Here is a 17591-nt window from a genome sequence, read left to right as displayed (position 1 = left end):
TTGTAGCCTTCCCAATCTTCTGACTTCCCACTACTCTTTGCCACATTATAGGCTTTCTCTTTTGCTTTGATGCATTCCCTAACTTCCTTTGTCAGTCATGGCTGCCTAATCGCCCCTCTGATAACCTTTCTTTTCTTTGGGATGAACCTCTGTACTGTGTCCTCAATTACACCCAGAAACTCCTGCCATTGCTGTTCTACTGTCTTTCCCACTAGGGTCTGCTCCCAGTCGATTTTCGTCAGTTCCTCCCTCATGCCCCTGTAGTTACCTTTATTTAACTGTAACACCTTTACATCTGATTCTACCTTCTTTCTTTCAAATTGGAGATTGAATTTCACCATATTATGATCACTGCCTCCTAAGTGCTCCCTTACTTTAAGATCTTTAATCAAGTCTGGCTCATTACATAACACTAAGTCCAGAATGGCCTGTTCCCTCGTGGGCTCCATCACAAGCTGTTCCAAAAAGCCCTCCTGTAAACATTCAATGAATTCCCTTTCCTTGGGTCCACTGGCAGTATTATTTACCCAGTCCATCTGCATATTAAAGTCCCCCATGATCACTGTGACCTTGCCTTTCTGACATGCACTTTCTATTTCATGGTGCATCTTGTGCCCCTGGTCCTGACCACTGTTAGGAGGCCTGTACATAACTCCCATTATGGTTTTTTTGCCTTTGTGGTTCCTCAACTCTACCCATACAGACTCCACATCATCCGACCCCATGTCGTTTAGTGCTATTGATTTAATTTCATTCCTAATTAACAAGGCAACCCCGCCCCCTCTGCCCACCTCTCTGTCTTTTCGATAGGTTGTGAATCCCTGGATGTTTAAATGCAATTACCTCACATTTGTCCGGATTAAACTCCATCTGCCATCTCTCAGCCCAAGTCTCCAAACAATCTAAATCCTGCAGTATCCTCTGACAGTCCTCAATGCTATCCGCAATGTCACCAACCTTTGTGTCATCTGCAAACTTACTAACCAGACCAGTTACATTTTCCTCCAAATCATTTATATATACTACAAACAGCAAAGGTCCCAGCACTGATCCCTGCAGAACACCACTAGTCACAGCCCTCCAATTAGAAAAGCATCCTTCCATTGCTACTCTCTGCCTTCTATGACCTAGCCAGTTCTGTATCCACCTTGCCAGCTCACACCTGATCCCGTGTGACTTCACCTTTTGTACTAGTCTACCATGAGGGACCTTGTCAAAGGCCTTACGGGAGTCCATATAGACAACATCCACTGCCTTACCTGCATCAATCATCTTTGTGACCTCCTCGAAAATCTCTATCAAGTTAGTGAGACACGAAGATGGCTTGCAGGAGAGAAAAGAAGCCAAAGATTACCTTTGCATTGCAGAATGACTTTGGAGTTGTGAGCAGTCTTTGTAGAAGGGAGCAAGATCCGATCGTAGCCCAGCCAGATCTGGTAGTAAAAGACTAAACTAAATGCCCATCATATTCCTTCAAGTTTGCAGGGCACCATGGCGAAGGATGCCATTCAAGTGGGAGGAGCGAAGAGGAATGTGGCAGTGATAGAAGACAGTAAGGAAACCGAGCCGGGGGAACAGCCAGGGTGAGAGAAGTAATGGATTTAGTGGAGACTATTATATATGACCGGAAGAATAAGAACAGCAATGATGTAGGCAAAAACCTTCACCTAAAGGTCACCTCCAATTTACCTCCATCCTTATTGCCATTTATGTATCGTTGCTGAATCGCAATCCTGAATTTTCCTACCTAACACCATTATTAGAACACTCTCACTCCAAGGACCCCAAATGTTCAGGGAAAAAAAGTCAATGTTACCTTTTCTGACCGAGAGATATACAATAAATGCAGTTCTGTCAGCATTTCTACCATTGCAGACAATAGAAATTAATAACTATATCTAAATGGGCTGAAGCAGAAAGTCAGGAGTTTTGTTTCATTCTGATGAGGTAACTGACCAGATTGTTGCAGTCCAGTCCAGTCCAGTCTAAAGCTCTCCTCTGAAATAGTCCATGCCTAGCGATTAGTTGGTAATGTGCTATGTACCATATAAAAGCTGCGTACTCCCTCACTACGAGATATTGAGTTGTTGAGTTTTGAGACAGGCCTTAGCGAGCATGTAAAATGTTGAAGCTTTCCTAAGATAATTCAACATTGCATATTGGGTCTTGCTGCTATAACAAGAAGGAAATGAGAAATTATCCGAACTGGTCCTTGACACAGACATAAAAATGAGGTAACCAAATTGTCTGAATCACCTCTCCCCACCCACCTGCCTTCTTATGTTCTGAATACAACATCAGGCACTGAAAGGCTGAAAATGCTTAATTGTTACCCAAATTTATCCTCTTTTAAAGGGGGAGGCAAAAATCAAGCATTTTTATTACCTTTTGGGTTATTTCTTGCTCTTCACAATCTGCACAGCCTTAAGGCACATACCAGAAACTGATTTTTCAAGCTGCAAAGAATATACCTTTCAGTCTTGCTGATTATACATGCCTTAGACCAGGCTTTGATAACCTAGGTTGATTGCTGCAATTGTCCTTGGATGGGGACTCGACTCACAGATCATTGAGTGTTTTGAACCGATCAATGGATCCAGTCATTCTATTCAATTCAAACTTCCTAAATGATTGACACCTTGGAAATCTTTTTAAACAAATGTGTTTGATTGACAGTTGTTGCCTGTATTCAAGACTTGAGTCAGAATTATGAGAAAAACAAGGTCATGATCTTTTCTGGACTTTGACAGACAGCTCTATAGGCAGAGTTGTAAGATTATTTATGGTTCCCTTTCCTCGGGTCACTAGTTAATCTGAAATTTTGGGGAGTATAAGCCAAGCCAGAGGTCTCTATGGCAATGAACGGACATGAAAGAAGTAAAGGGACCATTGCATGTTGAGGATGAGCACAGGAGTTGTGTCTTGTTTTCGACATTTCATGGAGATTAGTAGAAGCTTGCAATTTCAATAAAAATACTTGTCACACTAAATAGTGTTATTTTATCTGTTCACTGTTCAATACATTTGTCCAGTAATTTTTAGTTTGAACCAGAGTCTCTTAAAGCAGCCAAAAGCAAAATACTTCAGATTCTGGAAAACTGAAATAAAAACGGAAAATGTTGGAAATACTCAGCGGGTCAGGCAACATCTGTGGAGAGAGAAAGAAGTTCTGATGGACGGTCATCGACTTGAAATTTTAACTCTGTTTCTCATTCCCTGGAGGTGAGGGGACTGTAAAATGGAAGGGGAGGTTGTTATATTACTACTCCTGGTAGTAATGTTATATTGCTTTGTGCAATATATGTTACTCACTTGCTTTTTGCCAGAATGATCTTTAACTCGATATTGATTAACATTCGTAGTCTTCTGACTGGAGCAAATACTTTATTGAGTAACGTTTGAGTTTGTTCTCTCTCCAATACTTATTCTAGCTGTTAAATAAACAAGATTGAATAAGAAATACTTATGATTAACTACACCTGCACTGAGCTGTCTCTCTCTGCCTCTGGTTACTAGTCACTGTCCTTACGAAGAAGCGGATCTTGGCTTGAGTCTGTCTTTTTATATCCATCTCTAGTGCTGCCCTATAGTGATTACTTAGCTGTTATGTCTATACATTAACCCTTTGTGTACATACAGATATGCAGATCACTACATCCTCCTTTTTTCTTTTACATATTTCCTGTACTATTTCAAACAAAATTGTACAAAACAGGTAGATAAATGATGATGTGTACATCTGTACAAATTGTGACGATATTGATACTTATACAAAGCCAATTAATATTTTATTTATGAGTCCAATCTTTATAAATTTAGTCGGTTCTGTTTCCTTCTTCTCCTATTGGATCTTCACAGCTGTTACAATGGTGTTGTGGATGTTTAAATGTCATTGTGAATGTCGTCTGTCATTTGGTTGTTGTTTTCGTTGATTTTTGTTTTGTTGTGCTGAATGACTGTTCCTTGTGGATAATTTGAATCATTCTCAAAGTTATTAGTATCAGCGTCCTTTGTGGTATCTGATGTTTCATTGAGCTTTTTTGATTTCATGTTTGTGTGAATGATCTGATGTTGCATTGATTTTGGTGACATCAGTCATTTATGGTTAATTTGATTCATTTTGATTTCTTGGTGCTCCTCTTCTGGAGTCATTTCAGGTTCATTTGAATCATCTTTCCATCCTTGATTTCCTGACTCTCCTCTTCTGGAGTCAACGTTGTCAAGATTTCATTTTATTGTTGGTTGTTTAGAGTAGGTGAGGTTTCAATTGATGTGGTCTCAATGGATTAATTTGTAGTCTTACTTTCATTGTTGATTTTTTTTGTACATTCAAGCTGAGATCTTGAACATCTTGTATGCGAATTGTGATTTCTTTGTCACTTGTCTCACATACAGTGGGTAGACATTCATTGTCTTCTTGTAGTTGTGCAAATAATGTGGATAGACCTTCATAGTTTTCTTCATGCATGGTTGTCGCTCTGGAGTCCTTAATTGCTTCCATTGTGGAGTCTATCAACGAGCTCTCTGTGGAGGCTTCCATCGCTCTCTTTGTGGAGTCTTTCATCGCTCTCTCTGTGGAATCATGCAGTGTTCTCTCTGTGGAGTCGATCAGTGCTCTCTCTACGGAGTCGTTCAGTGCTCTCCATGTGGTGTAATTTTCTTCTTGGTTCTTTGACAGGTTGCTGTCATCCAATGTATCAACGATCTGCCATTCCATCATGGTATTGGATTCATCTACCATGAGTAGAGTCGTATTGAGCTTTTCAACCGTGTTACTGATGCTATGATCATCATATCGGAATAACTCAGCCATTCTGAGTAGTATTCTTCAATAAAAAAAATCATCTTCTTCAGTTTTGCATTTGTTATTGTGCTCTTCATTTTTAATTAACAAATCATCTGCTGTAGTTTTGGATTGAGGGAATTAAGAGATACTGCATGGGTTGTGGATTTCCAGAATTTGCTGGTTGATTTATATCACTTTAATGTTTACAATGCTGAAACAGCTTTTCACCCTTACTCTCCTAGTTAATCAGGATTTTCACATTAATTGGTCAATAAACTTGCCACAGAATGTTAGGGCTGGAAATTATAAGTACTCTTTGAATAACATGATAATTGTATTCGACATTCATCAATAAAATTATGGAGAGGGTCAGCAACACCACTACCAAGCAGCACTTGCCTAGCAGCACCTGCCCACTCAGCTTCTGACCTCATTACAACCTTGGTTCAAACATGGACAAAAAGGAACTGAACTCAAGAGGTAAGGTGAGAGTGACTGCGCTTGACATCAAGTCAGCTTTTGACTGAGTATGGTATCAATGGGCTCTGGCAAAACTGAAGTAAATGAGAGTCAGGGGGGAAACTCTACACTGGTTGGAGTCATACCTAGCACAAAGGAAGATGGTCTGGAGGTCAATCATCTCAGTTACAGGAATTCAGTGCAGGAGTTCCTCAGGATGGTGTCCTAGGCCCAGCCATCTTAAGCTGCTCCATCAATGACCTTCCCTCCTTCATGATATCAGATGTTCACTGATGGTTGCACAATGTTCAGCACCATTCATGACTCCTCAGATACTGAAGCAGCAAGACCTGGGAAATATCCAAGTTTAAGCTGACAAGTGGCAAGCACCATTCATGCCATGCAAGTGCCAGGCAATGACCGTTTCCAACAAGAGAGAATTTAACCATCTCCCCTTGACATTCAATGGCATTAGCATCACTGAAATCCCCAGAAACAACATCCATGAGGGTCGTCATTGACCAGAAAATGAATTGGACTAGCCATGTAAAGTGGTTACAAGAGCTGGTCAGAGGCTAGGAAATCTACAGTGGGTAACTCAAGGCCTGTTAATTATCTACAATGCACAAGTCTAGAGTGTAGTGGAATACAAAGAACAAGTAGAACAAAAAACGAAGAACAATACAGCACAGGAACAGGCACTTCGGCCCTCCAAGCTTGTACCGGTCATGATACCACCTTTGGCCAAAACCCATTAACACTTCCTAGTGCCGTATCCCTCTATAACCATCATAGCCATGTATTTGTTGAGATGCATTTTGAACGCCATTTATGTCTGCTTCCACAACTTCCACTGGCAGCGCATTCCAGGTACTCACCATCCTCTGTGTAAAAAACCTGCACATCTCCTCTAAAAACTTTGCCCCACCGATCTTAAACCTATGCCCCCTGGTGACTGACTCGTCCACCCTGTGAAAGAGTGCCTGCCCATCTACTCTACCCATGCCTCTCATGATATTATAGACCTCTATCAGGTCGTCCCTCAACCTCCGTCGTTCTAATGAAAACGGTCCGAGTCTATTCAGCCTCTCCGCATCGCTAACACCCTCCAGACCTGGCAACATCCTGGTAAACCTCCTCTGCATCCTCTCCAAAGCCTCCACATCCTTCTGCTAATGTGGCTATCAGAGTTGTGTGCAATATTCCCCAGTGCAGCCTTACCAAGGTTCTATACAACTGTAGCATGACTTGTCAGTTTTTATACTCGATACCCTGTCCAATGAAGGCAAGCATTCCATATGCTTTCTTGATTACCTTGTCCACTTGTGTTGCCACTTTCAAAGATCTGTGGACCTGTATGCCTATATCTCTCTGACTTTCTATGTTCCTAAGGGTTTTGCCATTTACTGTATTTTTCCCCTCTATGTTAGACCTACCAAAATGCATTACCTCACATTTGTCCATTTGCTGTTTCTTTGCACAAGTCTCCAACCTATCTATGTCCTGCTGTATCCTCTGCCAATCCTCAACACTATCTGCCACTTCACCAACCCTGGTGTCATCCGCGAACTTACTAATCAGACTAGCTACATTTTCCTCCAAATCGATTATGCATACTACAAACAACAGAGGCCACCAGCACCGATCACTCTGGAACGCCACTAATCATGACCCTCCATTCAGAAAAACACCCTTCTACTGCTACCCTTTGTCTTCTGTGACCGAGCCAGTTCTGTATCCATCTTGCCACCTCACCTCTGATCTCATGTGACTTCACCTTTTGTACCAGTCTGCCATGAGGCACCTTGTCAAAGGCTTCACTGAAGTCTGTGTAAATAACATTCACTTGTTTACTTCCCCTCAATAAGCGATTTTCATTTCATTTTCATTTCATTTTCAGGTTATTGATTTCGTGGAGGTAAACTGCACCGTTCGCCACCTGAGGGAGTCTACACCCGATGACCATATTTAAAGTCTGAAGTATCATCTTCCATGCTGACAAAAGCCACTCTGCTAGGATAAGATAAGACATTTTAGTTTCATCTCTCTCTTCAAAATGTACTTTCTCAGTGAACAAGATCACATAAATAGTAATGTGTGCCCTTGGTGCCCCAATACAATATTCAAAAAGGTCCACAATAACCCGATGGATGCTTGGAGATTGGGATCTTTTAGGAATATCATCACCTGCAGAATAAGGGACGATCTGATGATCACGTTACTCATCTTTTCTCTTTAGAAATTTCAGTAACACCAAACAAAAATACGCAGAAAATGTGAAGTACGATCTTACCCACTGCCAAAATCAGCTCTTAAAAGGCAGAATGTGAATGCTACTCTCGGCTCCATGTTCAAAATGTCTTTTTACAGCATATCGAATTATATAAGCAGAAACATCGAACTAATAAGATACTCAGGTAAATGACCAACAGAAGTTATTTGCAATCCTGAATATTTTTACTCTAAACACAACTGCTTCCACTTATGGCCATAAAATGGACATGGTAAGAACTAATTTAGTGGGGTGGATGAGCTGTGTCCAATCAGGTCGGGCATTTTAATATTGAAATGAGTTTCCTGCACCCATATTGGAACTGGCTCTTTAATTTGTTTTGACTAGTTGGAGCTTGCAATGCCTTAGTAAATCCAATCAGCAGTCATGGAATATTGCAGGGTTAATTTTCCAGACTATACAGTAGATTTTTCTGAATAAATATTTTAATGGATTTATGTAGCTACATTCCATTTTATAACCTAATTTTATTTCCTGAAAGAATGATCCAATTGCAATATTAATTTCATTTCAGACAAACCTGTTACTGCAGAAACCTCGAACCTGTTTTCTGTGAATCAAATAAAGTTTTCTAACATCGTTGGTATTCAGCCACAGTGAATAATATTTATTCTAGCAGTTGTTATTTTGTAAATATATTAAACTAATCAAAGTCTCTTGGATCCCATTTCACAGATTCTTCAAAGTTAATTAAAATGTGCAAATTTTAATTGCATATATATGAAATTGTAATTATAGTTTTGTGCTTGAAAGATAGTAATGCTTTAAAGAACATAGATTAGAGAAGCATTTTCTGGAGATTTCCTGCTGTGTGGATAATTTGATGGTGTTTATTTTGTCCATTGTTAATTATCATTTTTTTTCGCCAAACCTAATCAATTGCTTATTTTCCCTGAACAGATTTTTGCTCCAGTTGTGAATAAGGTAATGTACACTTAATCAGCATTCTATAAAGAAATGTGCCAGATTAAATATATTGATGTGAAAGCAACATTAATTATTATGAAATTGACTAAGAACAACATGATACGTGGATACATACTTATCAACATACAGTATATCACAATTCTGCCTTCCATTGATAGACCCCTGCTACTTTTCATCAAAATGCTGCTTTTCACAGAAATTATCCACAGGCAAGGGGTCAGCTTTCATACATAAGCTGCAGACATCCATTTCTAACTCTCCAGGAAGTTCAGGGAGCTAGGCAGAAAGTTAAAAGACAGGACCTCTAGGGTTGTAATCTCGGGATTACTCCCTGTGCCACGTGCCAGTGAGGCTAGAAATAGGAAGATAGAGCAGCTAAACACGTGGCTAAACAGCTGGTGTAGGAGGGAGGGTTTCCGTTATCTGGACCACTGGGAGCTCTTCCGGGGCAGGTGTGACCTGTATAAGAAGGACGGGTTGCATCTAAACTGGAGAGGCATAAATATCCTGGCCGCGAGGTTTGCTAGTGTCACACGGGAGGGTTTAAACTAGTATGGCAGGGGTGTGGGTACCGGAGCAATAGGTCAGAAGGTGAAAGCATTGAGGGAGAACTAGGGAATAGGGCCAGTATGGCTCTGAGGCAGAGCAGACAGGGAGAAGTTGCTGAACACAGCGGGTCTGGTGGCCTGAAGTGCATATGTTTTAATGCAAGAAGTATTACGGGTTAGGCAGATGAACTTAGAGCTTGGATTAGTACTTGGAACTATGATGTTGTTGCCATTACAGAGACCTGGTTGAGGGAAGGACAGGATTGGCAGCTAAACGTTCCAGGATTTAGATGTTCCAGGCGGGATAGAGGGGGATGTAAAAGGGGTGGCGGAGTTGCGCTACTGGTCAGGGAGAATGTCACAGCTATACTACGGGAGGACACCTCAGAGGGCAGCGAGGCTATATGGGTAGAGATCAGGATTAAGAAGGGTGCAGTCACAATGTTGGGGGTTTACTACAGGCCTCCCAACAGCCAGCGGGAGATAGAGGAGCAGATAGGTAGACAGATTTTGGAAACGAGTAAAAACAACAGGGTTGTTGTGATGGGAGACTTCAACTTCCCCAATATTGACTGGGACTTAGTGCTAGGGGCTTAGATGGGGCAGCGTTTGTAAGGAGCATCCAGGAGGGCTTCTGAAAACAATATGTAGATAGTCCAACTAGGGAAGGGGCAGTAATGGACCTGGTATTGGGGAATGAGCCCGGCCAGGTGGTAGAAGTTTCAGCAGGGGAGCATTTCGGGAACAGTGACCATAATTCAGTAAGTTTTAAAGTGCTGGTGGACAAGGATAAGAGTGGTCCTAGGGAGAATGTGCTAAATTGGGGGAAGGCTAATTATAACAATATTAGGCGGGAACTGAAGAACCAAGATTGGGGGCGGATGTTTGAGGGTAAATCTACATCTGGCATGTGGGAGGCTTTCAAATGTCAGTTGAAAGGAATTCAGGACCGGCATGTTCCTGTGCGGAAGAAGGATAAATACGGCAAATTTCATGAACCTTGGATAACGAGAGATATTGTAGGTCTCTTCAAAAATAAAAAGGAGGCATTTGTCAGGGCTAGAAGGCTGGGAACAGACGAAGCCTGTGTGGAATATAAGGAAAATAGGAAGGAACTTAAGCAGGGAGTCAGGAGGGCTAGAAGGTGTCATGAAAAACCATTGGCAAATAGGGTTAAGGAAAATCCCAAGGCTTTCTACACGTACATAAAAAGCAAGAGGGTAGCCAGAGAGAGGGTTGGCCCACTGAAAGATAGGCAAGGGAATCTATGTGTGGAGCCAGAGGAAATGGGCGAGGTACTAAATGAATACTTTGCATCAGTATTCACCAAAGAGAAGGAATTGGTGGATGTTGAGTCTGGAGAAGGGTGTGTAGATAGCCTGGGTTACATTGAGATCCAGAAAGACGAGGTGTTGGGCGTCTTGAAAAATATTAAGGTAGATATGTCCCCATACCCCAGAAAGAGGCTAGAGAGGAAATTGCTGAGGCCTTGACAGAAATCTTTGGATCCTCACTGTCTTCAGGTGATGTCCCGGAGGACAGGAGAATAGCCAATGTTGTTCCTTTGTTTAAGAAGGGTAGCAAGGATAATCCAAGGATCTATAGGCCGGTGAGCCTTACGTCAGTGGTAGGGCAATTACTGGAGAGAATTCTTCGAGATAGGATCTATTCCCATTTGGAAGCAAACGGATGTATTAGCGAGAGGCAGCATGGTTTTGTGAAGGGGAGGTCGTGTCTCACTAACTTGATAGAGTTTTTCGAAGAGGTCACAAAGATGATTGATGCAGGTAGGGCAGTGGATGTTGTCTATATGGACTTCAGTAAGGCCTTTGACAAGGTCCCTCATGGTCGACTGGCACAAAAGATGAAGTCACATGGGATCAGGGGTGAGCTGGCAAGATGGATACAGAACTGGCTAGGTCATAGAAGGCAGAGAGTAGCAATGGAAGGGTGCTTTTCTAATTGGAGGGCTGTGACTAGTGGTGTTCCACAGGGATCAGTGCTGGGACCTTTGCTGTTCGTAGTATGTATAAATGATGTGGAGGAAAATGTAACTGGTCTGATTAGTAAGTTTGCAGACGACACAAAGGGTGGTGGAATTGCGGATAGCCATGAGGACTGTCAGAGGATACAGCAGGATTTAGATTGTTTGGAGACTTGGGCGGAGAAATGGCAGATGGAGTTTAATCCGGACAAATGTGAGGTAATGCATTTTGGAAGGTCTAATGCAGGTAGGGACTATACAGTGAATGGTAGAACCCTCAAGAGTATTGAAAGTCAAAGAGATCTAGGAGTACAGGTCCACAGGTCATTGAAAGGGGCAGAATTGTAGGCACCGACCCCGTCGTGGACGGCAGTCCTGGGGGCGCCAAAGGCCCCATCGTTCCGATCGAAACTGGGACCAGCCCAGGGGCCGTAACTGGGACCAGCCCAGGGGCCGTACCTTCCATGTGGATGAACCTGCGGCGACTACTCCCGAGGACGTGGAGACGGAGGCCGACTGCCTGCAGTTGCATTGTGTGGCAGCTCCCCGTGTGGCCCCCATTAAGGTGACAGTACGGGTCAATGGCCACCCACTTGAGATGGAGTTGGACACTGGCGCAGCGGTCTCCGTGATCGCCCAGAGGACATTCGACCGCATCAAGCAGGGTATACAGACCCTTACATTAACCGACTCACAGGCCAGGTTGGCCACCTACACGGGGGAACCACTGGACATTGCAGGAACATTGCATGATACCCAGATGTATTCCAGCCAGGTTTGGGGAAAATAAAAGGGGCCGTAGCCCGTATCCAAGTTGAACCAGGAGCCACGCCGCGCTATTTCCAGGCGCGCCCGGTGCCTTACGCCTTGCTCGAGAAGGTAGAAGGGGAGCTCACTCGTTTGGAGAGTTTGGGTATTATCAGGCCCGTCCGTTTTGCTAACTGGGCAGCACCAATTGTACCTGTAATGAAGCCATATGCCACAGTTTGCTTGTGTGGCGACTACAAACGTACAGTGAATACGGCTTCCCGACTCGACCAATATCCAATGCCTCGCATAGCGGATCTCTATGCAAAGCTTGCAGGTGAACTCTCGTTCACAAAATTAGATATGAGTCACGCCTACCTGCAGTTGGAGCTGGATCCTGCCTCCCGACCATATGTAACGATTAATACACACCGGGGCCTGTATGAATATACACGGTTGCCCTTTGGAGTATCCTCTGCCTGCGCAATTTTTCAACGTGTTATGGAGGGCATTTTGAGAGGTTTACCACGTGTTGCTGTATACTTAGATGACGTTTTGATTACAGGGACATCGGAGCAGGAACATTTGGAAAATCTGGAGGCTGTCCTTAGACGCCTTTCGGAGGCTGGAGTCCGTTTATGTCGCACAAAGTGCGTATTTCAGGCAAAGGAAGTAGTCTACCTAGGTTATCGGGTGGACCACGAAGGTTTGCACCCCGTCGCAGAGAAGGTGCGTGCAATTCAACAGGCCCCCGCCCCGACTGACACTTCGCATCTTCGTTCTTTAGCCATTTAGACTGGGCTTCAATTAATAGAAGGAACATGGATCCTTGAAAAGGGCCTGCGAAATCTGCATGCAAGCGTGCCCAAGGCCGCCCTGGCCATTCCCAGTGATGTAGGGGTGCGGCAGGCGGAAGCTTCTGATGCTCCTGGCAAATGGAGCAGTTTTGGGTCACCTTCTCAATGTCAGTGTCGAGGCCTGGCCACCAGACATAACTCCGGGCCAACATTTTCATTTTGGCCACACCTGGATGCCCATTGTGCAAGTCTCTTAGTATCAGCTCCTGGCCTTTTTCCGGGAAATTCACACGCGTCCCCCACAAGAGGATGCCGTCTTCCACGCTGAATTCTGACAGCTTGGAGGAAAATGCCGGCAACTCGCCTGGGAGCTGTCTATGTTGCCCACCATACAGGACTATGTGCCGAACCTTTGACAGGACTGGATCCGTCTGGGTCCACTCACGGATCTGTGATGCCGTGACAGGCAAGGTGTCCATAAAATATAGCGTTGCAACCACCTCACCTGTCGTGGGGATCGACATGGGGCCAGTCGATAAAGGCAATCGGCTCAGTGCGTCGGCATTTGCTATCTGCGTACCTGGTTTGTGCTCCAGAGAATACTCGTATGCAGCAAGAAACAAAGCCCAGCGCTGGATCCGTGTGGAAGCAATGGGCGGTATTGGCTTATCCTCTCTGAAAAGTCCCAGCAGAGGCTTATGATCAGTCACGATAGTGAAATGGCGGCCATACACGTACTGGTGGAAGTGTATCACCGCAAAAACTACTGCCAGACCCTCCTTCTCGATCTGCGCGTACTTTTTTCTCCGCCGCAGTCAATGTGCGGGAGGCGAAAGCTATCGGTCGCTCGGCTCTGTTCTCCATCTTGTGGGACAGGACGGCCCCAATACCATACGGGAATGCATCACATGTGTTCGATTTCGGCGGGAGAATCAGCTGGTGAGTCAGTTTCAGCGGGAGCATTGCGGAAGGAGGTTGCTGGGAGGTAAGTCAACCTTTAAAAGCACTTGTCTTTGCAGGGGCAGGCCAGTCGATTTCGGCGGGAGAATCAGCTGGTGAGTCAGTTTCAGCGGGAGCATTGCGGAAGGAGGTTGCTGGGAGGTAAGTCAACCTTTAAAAGCACTTGTCTTTGCAGGGGCAGGCCAGTCGATTTCGGCGGGAGAATCAGCTGGTGAGTCAGTTTCAGCGGGAGCATTGCGGAAGGAGGTTGCTGGGAGGTAAGTCAACCTTTAAAAGCACTTGTCTTTGCAGGGGCAGGCCAGTCGATTTCGGCGGGAGAATCAGCTGGTGAGTCAGTTTCAGCGGGAGCATTGCGGAAGGAGGTTGCTGGGAGGTAAGTCAACCTTTAAAAGCACTTGTCTTTGCAGGGGCAGGCCAGTCGATTTCGGCGGGAGAGTCAGCTGGTGAGTCAGTTTCAGCGGGAGCATTGCGGAAGGAGGTTGCTGGGAGGTAAGTCAACCTTTAAAAGCACTTGTCTTTGCAGGGGCAGGCCAGTCGATTTCGGCGGGAGAATCAGCTGGTGAGTCAGTTTCAGCGGGAGCATTGCGGAAGGAGGTTGCTGGGAGGTAAGTCAACCTTTAAAAGCACTTGTCTTTGCAGGGGCAGGCCAGTCGATTTCGGCGGGCGAATCAGCTGGTGAGTCAGTTTCAGCGGGAGCATTGCGGAAGGAGGTTGCTGGGAGGTAAGTCAACCTTTAAAAGCACTTGTCTTTGCAGGGGCAGGCCAGTCGATTTCGGCGGGAGAATCAGCTGGTGAGTCAGTTTCAGCGGGAGCATTGCGGAAGGAGGTTGCTGGGAGGTAAGTCAACCTTTAAAAGCACTTGTCTTTGCAGGGGCAGGCCAGTCGATTTCGGCGGGAGAATCAGCTGGTGAGTCAGTTTCAGCGTGAGCATTGCGGAAGGAGGTTGCTGGGAGGTAAGTCAACCTTTAAAAGCACTTGTCTTTGCAGGGGCAGGCCAGTCGATTTCGGCGGGAGAATCAGCTGGTGAGTCAGTTTCAGCGGGAGCATTGCGGAAGGAGGTTGCTGGGAGGTAAGTCAACCTTTAAAAGCACTTGTCTTTGCAGGGGCAGGCCAGTCGATTTCGGCGGGAGAATCAGCTGGTGAGTCAGTTTCAGCGGGAGCATTGCGGAAGGAGGTTGCTGGGAGGTAAGTCAACCTTTAAAAGCACTTGTCTTTGCAGGGGCAGGCCAGTCGATTTCAGCGGGAGAATCAGCTGGTGAGTCAGTTTCAGCGGGAGCATTGCGGAAGGAGGTTGCTGGGAGGTAAGTCAACCTTTAAAAGCACTTGTCTTTGCAGGGGCAGGCCAGTCGATTTTGGCGTGAGAACAGCTGGTGAGTCAGTTTCAGCGGGAGCATTGCGGAAGGAGGTTGCTGGGAGGTAAGTCAACCTTTAAAAGCACTTGTCTTTGCAGGGGCAGGCCAGTCGATTTCGGCGGTAGTGGAGCTGGCTGGTTAGTCAATTTCAGCAGGAGCTGAGAATTTTTCTTCTTTTCTTTAAAATTAGTTTTTTAGGCGGGAACAGGAAGTCGACCCGCGGACGTCTGGGAAGACCCTCACCAATAAATTCTGGTGGAGAGGAAACCCGAGACACTACACGTGTAGTGTCTCCCACCCACCCTCCTCCTCTAACCTAATAATAAAACCCATTGGTCTGAGGTAAGTACCATATTTTATTATATTATTATTATTTTTTATAAAAATTTAATTTAGTTGTTAGTCAGATCTTGGTAGAAAGTTAGAGGAATGGCAGGGAAGGGAGTGCAATGTTCCTCCTGCAGGATGTTTGAGGTGAGGGATGCATTTAGTGTCCCTGCTGATTTTACCTGCAGGAAGTGCTGCCATCTCCAGCTCCTCCAAGACCGAGTTAGGGAACTGGAGCTGGAGTTGGAAGAACTTCGGATCATTCGGGAGGCAGAAGGGGTCATAGATAGCAGCTTCAGGGAATTAGTTACACCAAAGATTGGAGATAGGTGGGTAACTGTAAGAGGGACTGGGAAAAAGCAGTCAGTGCAGGGATCCCCTGCGGTCGTTCCCCTGAGAAACAAGTATACCGCTTTGGATACTTGTGGGGGGGGGGACTTACCAGGGGTAAGCCATGGGGTACGGGCCTCTGGCACGGAGTCTGTCCCTGTTGCTCAGAAGGGAAGGGGGGAGAGGAGCAGAGCATTAGTAATTGGGGACTCTATAGTCAGGGGCACAGATAGGAGATTTTGTGGGAGCGTGAGAGACTCGCGTTTGATATGTTGCCTCCCAGGTGCAAGGGCACGTGATGTCTCGGATCGTGTTTTCCGGGTCCTTAAGGGGGAGGTGGAGTCCTCTACAGACAGTGTCGTGGTCCACATTGGCACTAACGACATAGGTAGGAAAGGGGACAAGGATGTCAGGCAGGCTTTCAGGGAGCTAGGATGGAAGCTCAGAACTAGAACAAACAGAGTTGTTATCTCTGGGTTGTTGCCCGTGCCACATGATAATGAGATGAGGAATAGGGAGAGAGAGCATTTAAACACGTGGCTACAGGGATGGTGCAGGTGGGAGGGATTCAGATTTTTGGATAACTGGGGCTCTTTCTGGGGAAGGTGGGACCTCTACAGACAGGATGGTCTACATCTGAACCTGAGGGGCACAAATATCCTGGGGGGGAGATTTGTTAGTGCTCTTTGGGGGGGTTTAAACTAATGCAGCAGGGGCATGGGAACCTGGATTGTAGTTTTAGGGTAAGGGAGAATGAGAGTATAGAGGTCAGGAGCACAGATTTGACGTCGCAGGAGGGGGCCAGTGTTCAGGTAGGTGGTTTGAAGTGTGTCTACTTCAATGCCAGGAGTATACGAAACAAGGTAGGGGAACTGGCAGCATGGGTTGGTACCTGGGACTTCGATGTTGTGGCCATTTCGGAGACATGGATAGAGCAGGGACAGGAATGGATGTTGCAGGTTCCGGGGTTTAGGTGTTTTAGTAAGCTCAGAGAAGGAGGCAAAAGAGGGGGAGGTGTGGCGCTGCTAGTCAAGAGCAGTATTACGGTGGCAGAGAGGATGTTAGATGGGGACTCTTCTTCCGAGGTAGTATGGGCTGAAGTTAGAAACAGGAAAGGAGAGGTCACCCTGTTGGGAGTTTTTTATAGGCCTCCTAATAGTTCGAGGGATGTAGAGGAAAGGATGGCGAAGATGATTCTGGATATGAGTGAAAGTAACAGGGTAGTTATTATGGGAGACTTTAACTTTCCAAATATTGACTGGAAAAGATATATTCGAGTACAATAGATGGGTCGTTTTTTGTACAGTGTGTGCAGGAGGGTTTCCTGAAACAATATGTTGACAGGCCAACAAGAGGCGAGGCCACGTTGGATTTGGTTTTGGGTAATGAACCAGGCCAGGTGTTGGATTTGGAGGTAGGAGAGCACTTTGGGGACAGTGACCACAATTCGGTGACGTTTACGTTAATGATGGAAAGGGATAAGTATACACCGCAGGGCAAGAGTTATAGCTGGGGGAAGGGCAATTATGATGCCATTAGACGTGACTTGGGGGGGATAAGGTGGAGAAGTAGTCTGCAAGTGTTGGGCACACTGGATAAGTGGGGCTTGTTCAAGGATCAGCTACTGCGTGTTCTTGATAAGTATGTACCGGTCAGACAGGGAGGAAGGCGTCGAGCGAGGGAACCGTGGTTTACCAAGGAAGTGGAATCTCTTGTTAAGAGGAAGAAGGAGGCCTATGTGAAGATGAAGTGTGAAGTTTCAGTTGGGCCGATGGATAGTTACAAGGTAGCGAGGAAGGATCTAAAGAGAGAGCTAAGACGAGCAAGGAGGGGACATGAGAAGTATTTGGCAGGAAGGATCAAGGAAAACCCAAAAGCTTTCTATAGGTATGTCAGGAATAAGCGAATGACTAGGGAAAGAGTAGGACCAGTCAAGGACAGGGATGGGAAATTGTGTGTGGAGTCTGAAGAGATAGGCGAGATACTAAATGAATATTTTTCGTCAGTATTCACTCAGGAAAAAGATAATGTTGTGGAGGAGAATGCTGAGCCCCAGGCTAATAGAATAGATGGCATTGAGG

At 45.2% G+C, this 17591-nt stretch overlaps 1 protein-coding gene across 2 annotated transcripts in view; it reads right to left on the bottom strand.

Moving 5' to 3' along the window:
* The window catches only part of spata17 (spermatogenesis associated 17), a 627389-nt gene that overhangs the window by 121070 nt on the left and 488728 nt on the right, over positions 1 to 17591 (bottom strand). The window lies entirely within an intron of this gene.

Source organism: Scyliorhinus torazame, chromosome 1 (assembly GCF_047496885.1).
Source record: "Scyliorhinus torazame isolate Kashiwa2021f chromosome 1, sScyTor2.1, whole genome shotgun sequence".
Lineage (NCBI taxonomy): Eukaryota > Metazoa > Chordata > Chondrichthyes > Carcharhiniformes > Scyliorhinidae > Scyliorhinus > Scyliorhinus torazame.
The sequence above is the reverse complement of the archived record's forward strand: the minus strand, read 5'-3'. Positions and strand labels throughout refer to the sequence as shown.